Here is a 16,194-nt window from a genome sequence, read left to right as displayed (position 1 = left end):
GGGGGGCAGGGTGGAGGGGAATGAAGGGGGGAATAGAACAACTGTAACAGCATAATCAATTAAAAAAAATAAATAAATTTATTTAATTTAAAATAAATAAATAAATTAAAACACACACACACACACACAAAAAGGAAACATCAATTTGGTTTAAATAAATTTAGTAATTCTGGCCCAGGAGGCAGAGACTCTGCATTTACATCTGCTGCTATATCTGGGCCAACAGAAAAGGCTCTGAATGTTTAGGGGATGTTTGACTCAAGAAACCATTCAGTGACGGCCCAGCAACTGTCACATGGAAATATCACAGCTGGTTTCTTTGATGTGGAGGGAGGATTTCAAGAGGCTAGGAGGACAGGAATGTTGGAGTGGGTTTATGATTTAAGTCCCGCTTTGCAATCTGGGAGTGTTCAAATGGCATATGTTCCACTAGTACATTGGGAACTACATTTTAGAGGAAAAACTTAAAATATTTGAGCACCTCCATGTTCACTCTCCTCTCAAGGCCACACCTGGCATTCTTTTCCACCCAGAAAACAAGAATCTCATTGCCCGAATTCTCTGTCCCTTATGTCACGACTGTGAAAGTGGGTGGAGAATGGACCACGGCACAGCTGCAAACCCCCTGAGATGTCCTTACCTCTGAGTCTCAGAGAAAAAGCCGAAACTGAACCTTGATGCTAGGGAAGCTGATACTCAGGGGTCACTGGGCTGTGGAGACCTGGGCAGGAACCTGTATCTACAGGGGTCTGATCCCCACAGGCTCCTGGCCACAGGGACCTGCAAGGAGGCAGGGCTTCCAGGCTCTGGCTGAGGTCCAACGGAGCATCACAGGTGGATTCATCCCCTCTGAAGTCCAAAGCACTTCAGGCTAAAAAGACCAAAAATTCAAGGGAAGGTACTGCCATTGCCTCTGAAAATAGACTGTCACTTGCCCCAAAGGATTTCCTTAGTTTCAGAGGAATAATGTTTAACCACAGGTCACCAGGTTACCATGGGACCTGCGCTGTCCATTATGACCTCAGTGTAATGTCACCCATAGAGTCATATAGAACACACACAGGAAGACCCAGCACCCACTCACTGTGGTCCCCACAGGACGGTCCCTGGGCAGATCCTGCAGGAGGAAGCAGCTGTGTCACCAGTGGCCCCAACAGTCTTGGATCCCATGCTGTACAGTGTGTGTCTTTCGTCCTCGGCCCAGAGAGAGCCCCCTGTGCTCTGAGCACAGAGGATGAAGAATCATGGCAGGTTCCTAGGTACTTTAGCAGGTTGTGGATGAAACAGCAGGCCATCTGTGGACATCCAAGGAGGATGGTGGGACAACACCCACAAAGGGACATAAATTCAAGCAGTTCCCTTCATCATTCACCTGGCTAGGGAAAAAAAATGCCCAGATGCACCATCACAGGCTGGGTCACGGCTCTGGGACACACTCTGTCAGTGATCAGGGACCTGAGGGAACATGATACTGAGCCTGTGGGCACTGACCTCTGTGGGACAGGTGGGTGGACAGGGATCCTCAATGGGCAGTCAGACCCTGAAGACCTTGTGTCTCAGGAGATGCTGGAACAGTGTGGCCTTGGAGACGGAGACTTCAGTTATCACGTGATAGGGGGACCCAGTCTGTCACGTTACTCCAGTGTGGCATATGACACCAAAAGCCACAAACCAAGAAAATATAAAAAAAAGAACAATGACATACACACTCATAGATACACACATGGAAGGGTGGTTACCAGTGGAGGAGCACAAAGAGGGTAGAGGTCAAATACAACATGATGAAACAACCGAAGACTTTGGGGATGAGCTCACATCAGAGTGTTTAGGAGCTGTGTACATGCAGTTGCTTACCTCAAGTTCATATAATGTTACTAAGCAATGTTAGCCCTTTAAATTAAACTTTAAAACTTAAAAACAAGCTACTGAGCCCTTCTTTTGTTTTTAAAAAGTGTAAACATGGGTTTGGGGGCAAAAGAAAAGAACAAAATTAAAAAAGGAGAAAAATTCAAGGACACAGACAAGAGTGTGTTGATTGCTGGGGAGGACCTGGGGGGTAGAGGAGGTTACAGGGGACAGATGGTGATGGAAGGAGACCTGACTATGGTGGTGAGCTCAGTACAGTGTACAGATGGTGTGTTGTACAATTGTGCACCTGACACTTGTGTGATTTTGTTAACTTGTGTCACTCAATAAACTCAATAAAAAAAACACAACAAAGAAAGCAAAGTGAGGACATTTTCCCAGTATCTAAACAACACAAGACCGTTTTTGTGTACTGCACTAAGGATCTCGTGAAACCTGTTTTGAATTTGGCTGTTCAGAATGTGTTTTATGGTGTTTGTATCAGACTTTTAGTGAGGAAGAGTTTCTATGAAAATAAGAAAATATAAAGTGTCATAGTTAGAAAGTGTCTTCTGATTCCAGAAGTCAGAATCAAGAAGACTAAATGTCAGGGTGAGGCACCATCAGATGCTGGTGTGAGAACAGCATGAGGATCTACCGTATTTCCTGGGGTGCAGCCTCACTTCTGTGGGGAGGGCAGGGATGTCCTAGAATCCCTGCGTGGTCCTCACATCAGCAGGCACGTGATCTGAGAGCTGTAATATCAGGTGCTGATCTCCTCAGAGATTCCACCCCAGTGCCCAGTTTCAGCTGGAAAAGCTTCAGTAACAGAGTGGGTTTAGTTCTCAGTGATCCCAAAACACAAGAAGGGAAAGTAGAAGAGGTAGTTTGGAGAGTTGAAATCACATCCCCCAAAAGCTAAAATAATTTAGGACTCTTCACAGACTGGGAGAATGTGCAAGAGGAATCACACCAGTATAACAACGGTAGTGACTTCTGATCCAGCTGCCACCTTGACCACATTCCTGTCCAAGCAGAACCCTAAAGCTGAGGGACCAAGAGTGAACACTGACCAAGTGTGCTCCACTCCTAAAGGACTTTCTGAGTTCCCAGTTCACACAAACAGGAGAATAAGGAGTATGTGTGGCATGCTGCAAGGTGGCAATAATGAATAAACATGACCTTGGGGAAGCAGGAACTGACTGATGGTGCTCACTGAGCAGAGAGTCTGCGTGTCTGTCTGCATCTTGGCCCATTAGAAAGGGTTTCAACTGTATGCTGATAGGTGTGGCTGAAATATGATCCCAAGGACAGTGGGTTCACTGTGAGCGACATGGAAGTGTGCTGTCCTTTGGCTTAATGGAGAGGAAGGAATTCAAGAGGTCAGAGACAGTGACAAGTGGGGGGGGGTCTGTCATAAGCCTACCTGACACTCTGGGAGCATGCTGAAGGGACACCTTCCCCCCACGTATGCAGTGTGTCCTCCCAGGGAGGACACACTGACATGTCTGAGGGGCTCCAAGATCACTCTTCCTTCAAGACCCGACCTGACAGCAGGGACTACAGCTGAGCAGGGTGAAAGCTGGGTGTGACGGACTGAGTGCATTCTGGGTTCCCAGGGGCCCAGACACCCAGCTCCCTCATTCACCTCTGGCAGGTCTGGTTTCTCCCACAGACAGGCAGTCAAAGCAGCATCAGACCAGCCTGCCCTGCACTGGCCTGTCATGTCTTCTGATCATCACTGGGATCCTAAACGTGAAAAGCAAAGGCAGCCTTGTCCATTCTCATTTGACCTGCATAAGTGGAAATGTTCTCAGTGAGATGAACAGTGGTGTGACCGTACATAAATGTGCTGTGTCATCCTGTGAACCATTCTCAGACCTGAGACAGTTCACACCCCAGGACCCATGGAATGAGGGGAGACATGACACCCACGTAAGGAGGGGCCCCAGCACACTGTCAAAAAATTGTGTTGTTTATCTCGCTTCAAGCCTGTTCTCAAGGGCCCCATAGCTTTACTCAGAAAAAGTGGTTCTGCACTGGCTTTGTTTATGGGAGACCCGATATGTCTCTGTGACCCTGCTCTCAGAGTAGGGTGTCTGCTGCTCAGGTGATTATTGGAGCCCTAGCTGAGATCCATTTGGAACTGTGTCCTAATGTCCCGGACCCATCTTGTCATTGTCCCCTAGTTCTAGAACACATACCTGAAATGGATGTGGCAGCTGAAAGATCCCCACATTGGTTTACAGGGCAGTGAGGTGCTGGGGTGGGAAAGTCTGAACAGAAGCCAGAAGGACTGCCCGCACCCAGGAAACCAGTGCATCAGAGGCTGCACACACACCTGGGTGGACGACAGAGCACTGGCGTCGGTGTGCGCCACCATCAAGGGTGTGAAAGATCAGGGTGCTGATTCCCACCATGTATTCATTCCCCTTTTCATCTGCTTGAGCAAAAACTATGAATAAATAGATTCATTTATGGCATTTAGGCAGAAAACTGTGGAAATCCCATCCATAAATCAGTGAATCAAAGTACTGTGGTACATTTACACAAGGAAGACTACATAGCAGACTGACAGAAGGAACTCTTACCCATCACCACAGCACATGTGGAACTGGAGAGCTTTATGCTGAATGAAATAAGCCAGGTGGTGAAAGACAAATACCACATTATCTCACCTTTAAGAGGAACCAAATCAACAAAAGTAACAAGCTAGTAAATAGAACCAGAGACATGGAAATAAAGAACAAACTAACAGTGACCAGAGGACATGGGGAGACGTGTAACAGGGGAGAGAGAGAGAAGGGATAATTCAAGGACCACGTATTCAGGACCCATGGACAAAGATAATGGCAGGAGTTTTAATAGGGAAGGTGGGGTGGGTGGGACAGGGAGAGTACCAGCGGAGAATAAGAGCAATGATAACTGAACAACAGTAAAAAAAAATTTTAAATGAAATAAACAAACAAACTCAGAGAATAACTGTCGATGATCATGGAGGTAATGTTACTTCTCAATAGTTCCAAGCCAGATGTGAGAAACTTGGAATGGTTAATGGTAGAGAGCTGACTGATACTGAAGTAAACTGGAATAATTTGGGACTTTCCACAGCCTGGAAAAAAGTGCGAAAGAAAACACACAAGGGAAAGAATGGTAGTGATCTCCCTGTGGCCCTTGATGCCTTGACTCAGGTCCCAGCACAACCCTAAAATTAGGAACAAGAGTGAACCATGAGGCAGTTCCAGCCAGATGGAGCAAGCCAGCCATGTGGTTCCCTCTCTGACCCCTCCCACACAGAGAGCACCACAACCCAGCAAAGAGGGTTGCCCTGCCCTGGAGAATACCTAAAGCCCTGCTCTCTTACACTATACCAGGTGTGCAGAGGCAAAAAAATAGGGCCCAAATGAAAGAACAGAGGAAAACTCCAGAAAAACAGGTAAGTGACGAGGAAGTAGACAATTTATCTGATGTGGAGTTCAAAGAACTGACAGTCAGGATGCTAACAGAACTGATTGAGCTTGGTCACAAAATGAAGAAAGAAATGAAAGATATCCAAAATGAAATAAAGCAAAATGTACACTGAACTAACAGTGATGGGAAGAAAACAGGGACACAAATCAGGGATCAAAAGGAAGAAATAAATATCCAATGGGAACAGAATGAAGCAACAAGAATTCAAAAATGCGAGCAAAGGCTTAGGAAGGAACCTATGGGACAGCTTTGAACATTACAATATCTGAAGCATAGGGGTGCCAGAAAGAGAAGAGGAAGACCAAGAAATTAAAAGCTTATTTGAAAAAATAATAAAGGAGAACTTCCCCAATCTGGTGAAGAAAATAGACTTCCAGGAAGTTCAGGAAGCCCAGAGAGTCCCAAAGAAATTGGACCCAAAGAGGAGCACACCAATGCACATCATCATTACATTACCCAACATTAAAGATAAGAGGGGAATCTTAAAAGCAGCAAGAGAAAAGGAGACAAGAGAGACAAGTAGACAAGCAGCAAGACAAAACTTGCCTACAAGATTATCCAAGATTAAAGATAAGGGGAGAATCTTAAAAGGGGAAAAAAATGAGACAGTTGCCTACACAGGAGTGCCCATAAGGCTATCAGCTGATTTCTCAAAAGAAACCTTACAGGCAAGAAGGGGCTGGATGAAATATTCAAAGTCGTGAAAGGCAAGGACCTACATCTAAGATTGCTCTATCCAACAAAGCTATAATTTAGAATGGAAGGGCAGATGAAGTGCTTCCCACATAAGGTCAAGTTAAAGGAGTTCGTCATCACCAAGCCCTTAGTGTATGAAGTGATAAAGAGACTGATCTCAGAAATTAAATAAGATGAAAAACTGTGAATGTCTAACAACCCACAGCACCTACTGATCTGCAAATGCCTTTCCAGTCATGTGGACCAAAGGTCAACACAGTTATTTTTACTGATCCAATATGCCTGCACATCCCTTCACTGTCCCACCTTGTGGCACATGCCCCTACACCCCTTTGTCACCTTCCAGTCTGCAGAAGTACTGACTGCCTTTTCCATCCACAGCACATCCCTCCTGCTGTACCAGGAGGAGGGTGACGTGACGCTGACTGGACCAGTGGGTGGGCACAGTGCTGATAAGACTTCCTGACTAACTCTGAGGGTCAAAATTTCACAATGAATCTGACTCACATTCAGGGGGCTTCTCACTGACAGAAGTATTTACAGTCCAGTGACACTGAGCAGGACAGGTAACAGCTGCAAGGTAAGTGGTAATCTGTGGAATGCGGCCCCTCCTGCAACACAAGATGAAGATGCCCAGAGCCCAGGGGCCTTTGATGCTGGAGGCAGCACATTGCTCAGCTGCACCTGAGTCTGCAGCCCACATGTGGGGGGAGCTGAGAAGCTGCTCAGGTGGAGACAGGCCCAGAAACACAGAGGGCTCTGGGACAGGGGCGCCTGCTGTGCCAGATGCCCTGTGACCTGAGCCATGTGTTGCCATAGACTTGATGGTGCTACAAGCTTCCCTGGTGGACAGAGGCTCTGTTTGCAGCCTGCGGAAGACCTGATGGGTCAGTCCTGGGATAGACAGTTAGGATGTTCAGGCAGATCTCGGTATCACACATAAATTACTGTCCTCTTGAGTAAAAACGGGTGGCCTTATCTTTTGAGTCAAATTGGCAAACACACTCAAGAAAGCACCCAGTGACAGTGCGAAAAGTGTGACATGGAAAAGCTACAGCTTCTTCCTTTGATATGGAGGTGGGAATCCAAGAGCTTAGGGGGACAGGACTGATGGAAAGGTTTTGTCTTTTTCATCCTGTTTTGCAATTTGGGAGTGTACAGATTATATACATTCCACCAGCACATTGACAAACAGGTTGTAGAGAAAAAGATCAGAGAATCATCATTTTCCCCTTGTTCTAGAATGCATGGGAGAAATACATGTACCATCTGATAGATCCTCACACTGGTTTACTGGGAAGTCAGGTTATATTGTGGAGAAGTCTACAAAGAAGCCATGACAAGGGCCCACATTCTGCTTTGTAACCTGCAAGCTTCCCTGTGACCTGGGCCATGTGTTGCTGTAGGGATGACAGTCCTACAAGTGTCACGGGCGAACAGACTTTCTGTTTGCAGTCTGAGGAAGACCTGAGGGTCAATCACAGGGTAGATACTCAGGATTCTCAGTCAAGGTCTCTATATCACACAGAAATAACTACTGTCCTTCTGAGTAAAAACACGTGGCCTTATTTTTTGTCAACTTTGCCAAACATACTTCACATATAGAGGTGCAGGAATGAAAATAATGCAAAATCTGCCTTCCACGCCCTCCAAAATCTTCTCCAGCCACAAAACTAGAATCTAAGGGTCCCATCCTTTGTCCTTCATGTCATCACTGAGAAAGTGTGTGGAGGTCGCATCACAGGGCGGCAAGCTCTCAGAGATGCCCTTACCTCTGAGTCTCAAAGCAAGGGCAAAACTGGACCCAGATGCTGTAGAAGCTGCTATTCAGGGTCACTCAGGAGATCTGGGCAGGAATCTGTATTCCCAGTGGTCCCATCTCCATAGGATACTGACCACACAAACCTGTAGGGAGGCAGGGCTTCCAGGATCTACCTGAAGGCCATCTTGCATCACCTCTGAAGCTCAAAAATGTTGTAGCTCAAAAAAAAAAAACAATTAAGGGAAAGGCACACATTCCCATTTTCCGTGAAAATAGACTGTGATTTATCCCAAAAAAGTCCCTTCGTTTCAAAGAAAACATGTTGAATCATGAATCACCAGGTTACTATGGACCCTGAGCTGTCCATTATGACCTGGGTGTGATGTCACACAAAGGAAGACTATGACATGCATTTAAACTGGTATGTATTGGACTTCTGATGACCATGGCAGCTTAGTAGACATGGCCCACTCTTTGCATAACCACATCAAAATTACAACTAAAATATAGACCAACCACTACCCAGAACCAGCAGAAATCGAATTGAAATGATGTCTAACAACTACAGAATTAAAGAAACCACATCCATCCAGACTAGTAGGAGGGGTAAAGACATGGTCAAGCTGGTCCCATACCCATGTGTGGTAGATAAAATCGGGAGGGATATCTTGGGAGGGAGGAGTCTAAGTCCCAACCCAGAACACACAGCCCAGGGTTCCAGTGCCAGAAAATAAGTCCCCACAACTTCTGCTGCAAAAACAAGTTGGAATGAGTCAGTGGAAGAAACTGCTGGAGCCCAAGCAGTTCCTCTGAAAGAACCACATACGGACCCACCCTCACTCCCTCTGAGCTCCAGCACCAGGGTAGCACCTGCAAAGGCACCAGTAATGTAGGGGGAGAAACTTAATTGTCGGGGTGCGGAGAGGCTATTGTTCCCTTTTGAACACCTGATGTTTAAAGAACATGAACCAAAGGTACCCCAACAAATTTCATTCCAAACATATGAAAACATCCTTAATTGGTACCTCTGAATCAGGAAGAGAGCTGTTTTCTCTCTTTGAGTAACAGATTTATGTTTTTGTTTACTTACTGTTTGTTCACTAAGGATCAGCCTTAACATCGGTAGACACTTGGTAGTAGGTGTGCTGTGTGGTATCAACAGTGGAAAGTCCATGAGCAATAGAGTCTGTGAAAATAAAAGAAAATCAATGAATAAGCATTAAAACCACATTTCTGCTTCCAGAATCCAGCCAATCAGGACAACATCCAAATCCTGGACCACAGTGTCACTCAACATGGGAGTGACACCCACTAGGGCAGCCCATGGGCTTCCTGATCTCTAGTTCCAGTGTCTGTCTTGACAGGAGAGATGTGCTGAGGACTTTCTGTATGGCTCATGGGCATATTCTTTATAGTCATGTGGGATGGTCTCCATGATCATGACCAAGACTCCAGATTCAGCCTGAAGAGCATCAGGGAAAGAGCTGTGTTAGCTCTCAGTGGTTCCAAAGCAGAGGTTGGAAATCTGGGAATGGTTCATTGTAGAGATGTGAGTGACACTGAGGTAAACTAGAATAATTCAGGACTCGTCACAGACTGAACAAATGTGCTACAAGGTTAAGAATGGTAGTGACCTATCCTGTGGCCGTTGCTGCCTTGAGTCAGGTCTGAGTAGGGTCCTAACCGTGAGGGACAGAGAGGGAAGCATGAGGAAGTGTGCTCCACTAGGAGACAGCCTGCATTTTGAAACATATACAAAAAGAAAACTATGCAATATATCTGCAAATAATGAATGGTGTATAATAGTGTTAAACAGAAACATAAATTTGATTTAAATGAATTTATTAATTCAGGCCCATGAGGTAGAGATTCTGCATTTATATCTGCAGCAATATCTGGGCCAACAGAAAAGGCTCTGAATGTTTACGGGGTACCTGGCTCAGGAAACCATTCAGTGATGATGCAGAAACTGCGACAAAGAAAAGCTACTGCATCTTCCTTTGATGAGGAGGTAGGATTTCAAGAGCTTGGGGGGACAGGGATGATTCAGTGGGTTTATCTTTTAAGTCCTGTTTAGTAATTTGGGAGGGTTCCAATGGCACACATTCCACCAGCACATTGAGAAATACATTGTAGAGAAAAAAAAATTTGATGGCCTCTGTGATCACTCTTCTCTCAAGGGAACATGTGACATGGGAAACTAAAGTCTCTCTATGATAAAATCTAATGTGACAGGTAGGGAGCAGCCTCACAGGTGTGGGGAAAGGCCTGATGGATGGCAGGGGGTGGAGGAGTATGAGATTGAGCCAAAAAGAAAGAGAGAAAGATTCATTACCCAGAAAATGTTCTCATGATTGCTGAGTGAAGTGGGAGGAGGTTGGAGGAGCAGGGCATAGGCGTGATAAATCATAAAAGGGAGACTTAACTAAAAATAGTAAACCCAAAATAAAATGTACAGATGTTGCAAACTTCTGCACCAAAAATCTGTATCATTTTGTTTAACCAGTGTCAACCCAATATTGTATTTGTATAAATTCAATACTAAGCAAATAATCGTCTGGGGTAAATATGGGTACCAGGATAGCAGGGCCAAACGACCTTGTCCAATCAGTAAACACTCAGTAGAAGGGATCACCAAACAGACAGCAAATCAAAGAACCAGGAAATGAGTCAGCCAGGAACTCAGCTCTGGGGTTGTTAGTTAATCCCGGGATCCAGGACGAGAAGACGGCAAGCCCTGCCCATCCCTACATGCTCTGTGTAAGCAGAAACGTGCTGGGTGAAGTGAACAGAGGCGTAGTGGGAATCATAAGGACATTCAGCCTGTCCCTTAACAAATACCCTGTCCGGAGATGTTACAGTTTTAGAATTCTTCGGGGATTTCATGACTTGCTCCTCTAGATGAAACCCCAACAGACAACAGAACATTTCTCCTGTCACCCTTCATTCATCCCCGGGAAATGAGAGCCTTCACCAGGGTAACTGTGTATTGGAGAGAAAGCAGAGAAACAGATCATCCACCAATTACAGGAACCTGGTTATGAACTGAACTTGAACTAGGAATCCAGAGTTTCACTGTGACCCTGCACTAACAGAAGGAGCTTTTAGGGGAGCTGAAAAATGGAATTTTATATTAGAACCATTTGGAAGTGAGTCCAAATGTTGTCTGACCCCACTTGTCCTTGTCCCACTCAATCTAAAATGCACGACAGAAATAGACGTAGCAGCTGAAAGATTCTCCATACTTGTTCACTGGGCAGTGAGGGTTATATGGTGGGAAAGTCCAAACAGAAGCCATGAGAACTCCCCACACCCAGGAAACTAGTGACTCAGAACCTGTACTCACACCTGGATGAATGGCAGAGGTTTGTTCTCCAAAAAAAAGGATTTAGAAGATGCAGGAGTGCTGATTCCTACCACATCGGCATTCTACTACTAATCAGACTTAGGCAAAAAAAAAAAAAAAAAGGGGGAGGAGGAGGACAGGCAGAGGAACAAGGAGAATGAGATGACAGAAAAGATAAAGAAACTTAGGGAATGACAGTAAATGGAGACAAATTTCAAATACACGGGATACAGCTGCTGTAGCAGCCACATGGTTACCCTGGTTGAACAACCTCAGTTCAGGCATCTCCTGGTACTTGCAGCAACTACGGATCTGCAAATGCCTTTCCAGTCATGTGCACCGAGGTCACCAAAGTGGTATTCACTCACCCAGCAGGCCTGCACATCCCATCACTGTCCCAACTTGGGGCAGGTCCCTCTGCAGCCCTGTGTCCCCAACTAGTGTGCAGAGGTCCTGCTGCCTTTTCCAACCAAGGACGTCCCTCCTGCTGTTACAGGAGGAGGGTGATGTGATGTGCCCACACCACTGATTGGACACATTGCTGCTAGGAATTCTGAGCAGACTCTGAGGGTACGAATTTCACAATGAATCTGACTCAAATTCATGGGGCTTCTCACTGACCAATATATTTACTGTCCAGTGATACTGAGCAGGACAGGTAACAGCTACAAGGTAAGTGGTAATCTGTGAAATGCGGCTGCTCCTGCAACACGAGATGAAGAGGTCAAGCACTCAGGGGCCTATGATGCTGGAGGAGTGCATTGCTCAGCTGGGTCGGGGTCTCCAGCTCAAGTCTTGGTGGAGCTGAGAAGGTGCTCAGGTGGAGACGAGCCCCAAAACACAGGGGGCTGTGGGACGGGGCACCTGCTATCCCAGCTGCCCTGTGACTTGAGCCATGTATTACCATAGACTTGATGGTTGTACAAGTCTCCCTGGTGGAGAGAGGTTCTGTTTAGAGACATAGGAAGCCCTGGGGCTGAATCCCAGGAAAGATGCTCAGTGTTTAGAGCCCAGGTCTTGACATCACACACAAATAACTGCTGTCCTTCTGAGGAAAAACCATTGGCCTGATTTTTTAGTCAAAATTGGCAAATATACTTCACCTCTGAAGAGGCACCAGTGTGAGTGGTTCAACCACCTGCTTTTACTCAGAAATCATTTCCACCCAGAAAACTAGAATCTAAGTCCCTGAATCCTCTGTCCCTTGTGTCATTACAGAGAAAGTATGTGGAGGATGAACCACAGGGCTAAAAAACCCTCTGAGATGTCCTTACCTCTGAGTGTCACAGAAAGAGCAGGATCTGGACCCTGATGCTGGGGAAGCAGATACTCAGGAGTAACTGGGTGATGGAGTCCTGGACAGGAATCTGTATTCACAGTGGTCCCATCTCCACAGGATACTGCTCAAAGGGACCTGCAGGGAAATAGGACTTCCAGGCTCTGGCTGAGGTCTATCTTGGCATCACAGGAGGGTTTATCACCTCTGAAGTCCAAAGCAGTTCTAGATAAAAAGAGCAAGAATTCAGGGAAAGGTACTTGCACTGCCCTTCAAAATGGACTGTCAGTTGCCCCAAAGGCTTTCCTTGTTTTCAGAGAAAAAATGTTTAACCACAGGTCACCAGGTTACCATGGAATCTGAAGTGCCCATTATGACCTGGGCGTGATGTCATGCACAGGAAGACTACAACATCCATTGAACTGGTACACACACCATTGCACCTGGGCTAACACGTAGGGTATAGGTAAAGTATTTAATGAAATGGCCCAGATGCCTTAGTCTTTAGTGTGTTTTTATATCATGTTGCACCTGTGGGCACATAGTAACCTCTGATGACCTTGGGCACAGGAGGGAAAACCATGGATGGGTTTCCAGGTCACTTAAGAAAATTGGGAGGCACTACCAAAAAGTGGATGGCTCCAAAGTCACAGGACATCTATGGGACATTCGTGAAAGACAGAGGGTCAAGAAAAATATCCCATGAGAAAAAGTGCCCCTCGCCATTAACTTTAAAAGGGAGCAAAAATGACCAGATATGCAGTTACATGATTTCTATACTCTGGCCAATATTTTACTTCATTTTTATTATTGTTTTTAAGTATGTATTGATTTTTAGAAAGAGACAGGATAGACACAGACAGAGAGAGAGACGAACATCAACTTGTTGTTCCATTTAGTGACACATTCACTGGTTGATTCTTGCATCTGCCCTGGCTGGGCAATCTGTCCACAACTTTGGCACATTGGGAAGATGCTCTAAGCATGTGACCTGACCAGCCAATGTTAAAAACAATATTTAGAAACTTCATTAAAACACGTTAATTTTAAAAGCAAAAGAGGTTCAGAAAAAATGAAGAGGGATTAAGGGAAATGCAGGACAATATGAAATGTGATGATATTCGTAAAATAGCGATACCAGAAGGAGAAGAAGAGCAAGGGAAAGAACACCTGTCTGAAAAAGTAATGATGGAAAACTTCCCTAAATTGATGAGAGAAAAGGTCACACAAATCCAGGAAACACAGACAGTCCCAATCAAGAAGAAGCCAAAGAGGCCCACTTCAAGGCACATCATCATTAAAATGGCAAAATTCCAAGACAAAGAGAGAACCTTAAAGGCAGCAAGGGAGCAGCACAAAGTAACATACAAGGGAGCTACAATAAGGTTGCCAGCTGACTTCTCAATGAAAACGCTCCAAGCCAGGAAGGAATAGCAAGATATACTCCAAGTAATGAGAACCAGAGGCCTGCAATCAAAGGTACTTTACCAAGCAAGGCTCTCAATCAAGACAGAAGGCCAAATAAAGAGCTTCCAAGAAAAAAGAAGTCTAAAAGAATACCTCTCCATCAAACTAGCTCTGCAAGAAATGCTAAAGGGACTGCTTTAATAAAAGGATGGAAAAAAGGGAGAGAGAGAGGAACACAGGTATGAAAACGGCAATGAATAAGTACCTATCAATAATAACCTGAAATGTAAATGGATTAAACGCTCCAATCACAAGACATGGAATAGCTGAATGGATAAGTATGACCCACATATATGCTACTTACAAGAGATCCACCTCAGGACAAAAGACCTACATAGACTGAAAGTGAAGGGCAAGAAACAAATTTTCCGAGCAAATGGAGAGAAAAAAAAAAGCCAAGGTAGCAATACTCATATCAAACAAAATAGACTTCGAAAAATGGGCCATAAAGAGAGACCCACAAGGTCACTTCATAATATTCAAGAAAAGAATCCACCAAGAAGACATACACATAGTAAATATATATGCACCCAACATAGGAGCACCCAAATACATGAAGGTAAACTTGGAGGACTTCAAGAAAGATATTGACAGCAACACAATTATACTAGGAGATTTTAATACCCCACTATCAAAAATGGACAGATCTTCCAAATAAAATAGCAACAAAGATATTGTGGCATTGAACAACATCCTAGATAAAATGGACTTACCTAATCTATATAAAGCCTTTCATCCCCCAAAAGCAAAATACACATTCTTTTCAAATGCACATGAAACATTTTCAAAGATAGACCACATGAGAGGACACAAAACAAGCCTCAACAAATACAAGAAAATTGAAATCATGTCAAGCATTTTCTCTGACCAAAAGGGACTGAAACTAGAAACCAACACCCAGGAAAAAATCCTCAAAACACTCAAAATCATGGAGATTGAATAGCATGCTATTAAAGAATGAATGGGTTAAGAATGAAATTAGGTAAGAAATCCAAAGTTTTGGGAAACAAATGAACTTACAACAACCTAAAACTTATGGGACACAGTGAAGGCAGTCCTGAGAGGGAAGTTCATAGCAATAGAGGCCTACCTAAAAAAGATACAAACATTTCAAACAACTGAACCCTACACCTAAAAGAACTTGAGGAACAACAACAAAGACAGACCAGAGCAAGTAGAAGGAAGGAAATAACCAAGATCAGAGCAGAACTAAATGACATAGAAACTAAAAGCACAATTCTAAGGACCAATGAATCCAGGAGCTGGTTCTTTGAAAAGATAAACAAAATCAACAATCCTTTAAGCAGACCCGAAAAAAAGAGAGAGGACCCAAATAAACACAATCAGAAATGAAAGATGAGACATTACCACTGATACCACAGAAATGCAAAGGATAGTAAGAAATTACTACAAAAAACTATATGCCAAGAAATTTCAAAACCTAAGTATAATGGACAAATTTCTAGAAAAATATAATCTTTCAAAACTCAGTGAAGAAGAAACAGAAAGCCTGAACAGACCAATAACAGCAGATGAAATTGAAGCAGTAATCAAAAAATTCCCAACACACAAAAGCCCTGGACCAGATGGTTTCACAGGAGAATTCTACAAAGCATTTAAGGAAGACCTAACCCCCATTCTTCACAGACTATTCCAAAAAATCCAAAGTGACAGAAGACTCCCAAACTTTTTTATGAAGCCAGTATCATCCTAATCCCGAAACCAGATAAAGACACAAAAAAGAAAGAAAAGTTCAGGCCAATATCATTGATAAACATGAGTGTTAAAAATCCTCAACAAAATATTGGCAAACCATACCCAACAATACATTAAAAAGATCATACACCATAACCAACTGGGATTAATCCCAGGGATATAACGATGGTACAATATTTGCAAATCAATAAATGTACTACTTCATAGGAACAAAAGCAAAGACAGAATCACATGACCATATCATTAGACATGAAAAAATAATTTCATAAGGTACAGGACCCATTTATGATAAAAACACTCTGCAAAGTGGGAATAGAGGGATCATTCCTCAACATAATAAAGGCCTACAGCCTTGAGAGACCTACAGCCAACATCATACTCAATGGGCAAAAACTAAAATCTTTTCCACTAAGATCAGGAACAAAACAAGGTTGGCCACTTTCGCCACTTCTACTCAACATAGTATTGAAAGTTTTAGCCACAGTGATCAGACAAGAAAAGGAAATAAAAGGCATCCAAATCAGAAAGGAGAAAACAAAACTGTCATTGTTTGCAGATGACATGATACTGTACATAGAAAATCCTATAGACTCCACCAAAAAAACTGGTTGACCT

Source organism: Artibeus jamaicensis, unplaced genomic scaffold (assembly GCF_021234435.1).
Source record: "Artibeus jamaicensis isolate MK-2021 breed Jamaican fruit bat unplaced genomic scaffold, CSHL_Jam_final scaffold_612, whole genome shotgun sequence".
Classification (NCBI taxonomy): Eukaryota; Metazoa; Chordata; class Mammalia; order Chiroptera; family Phyllostomidae; genus Artibeus; species Artibeus jamaicensis.
The sequence above is the reverse complement of the archived record's forward strand: the minus strand, read 5'-3'. Positions refer to the sequence as shown.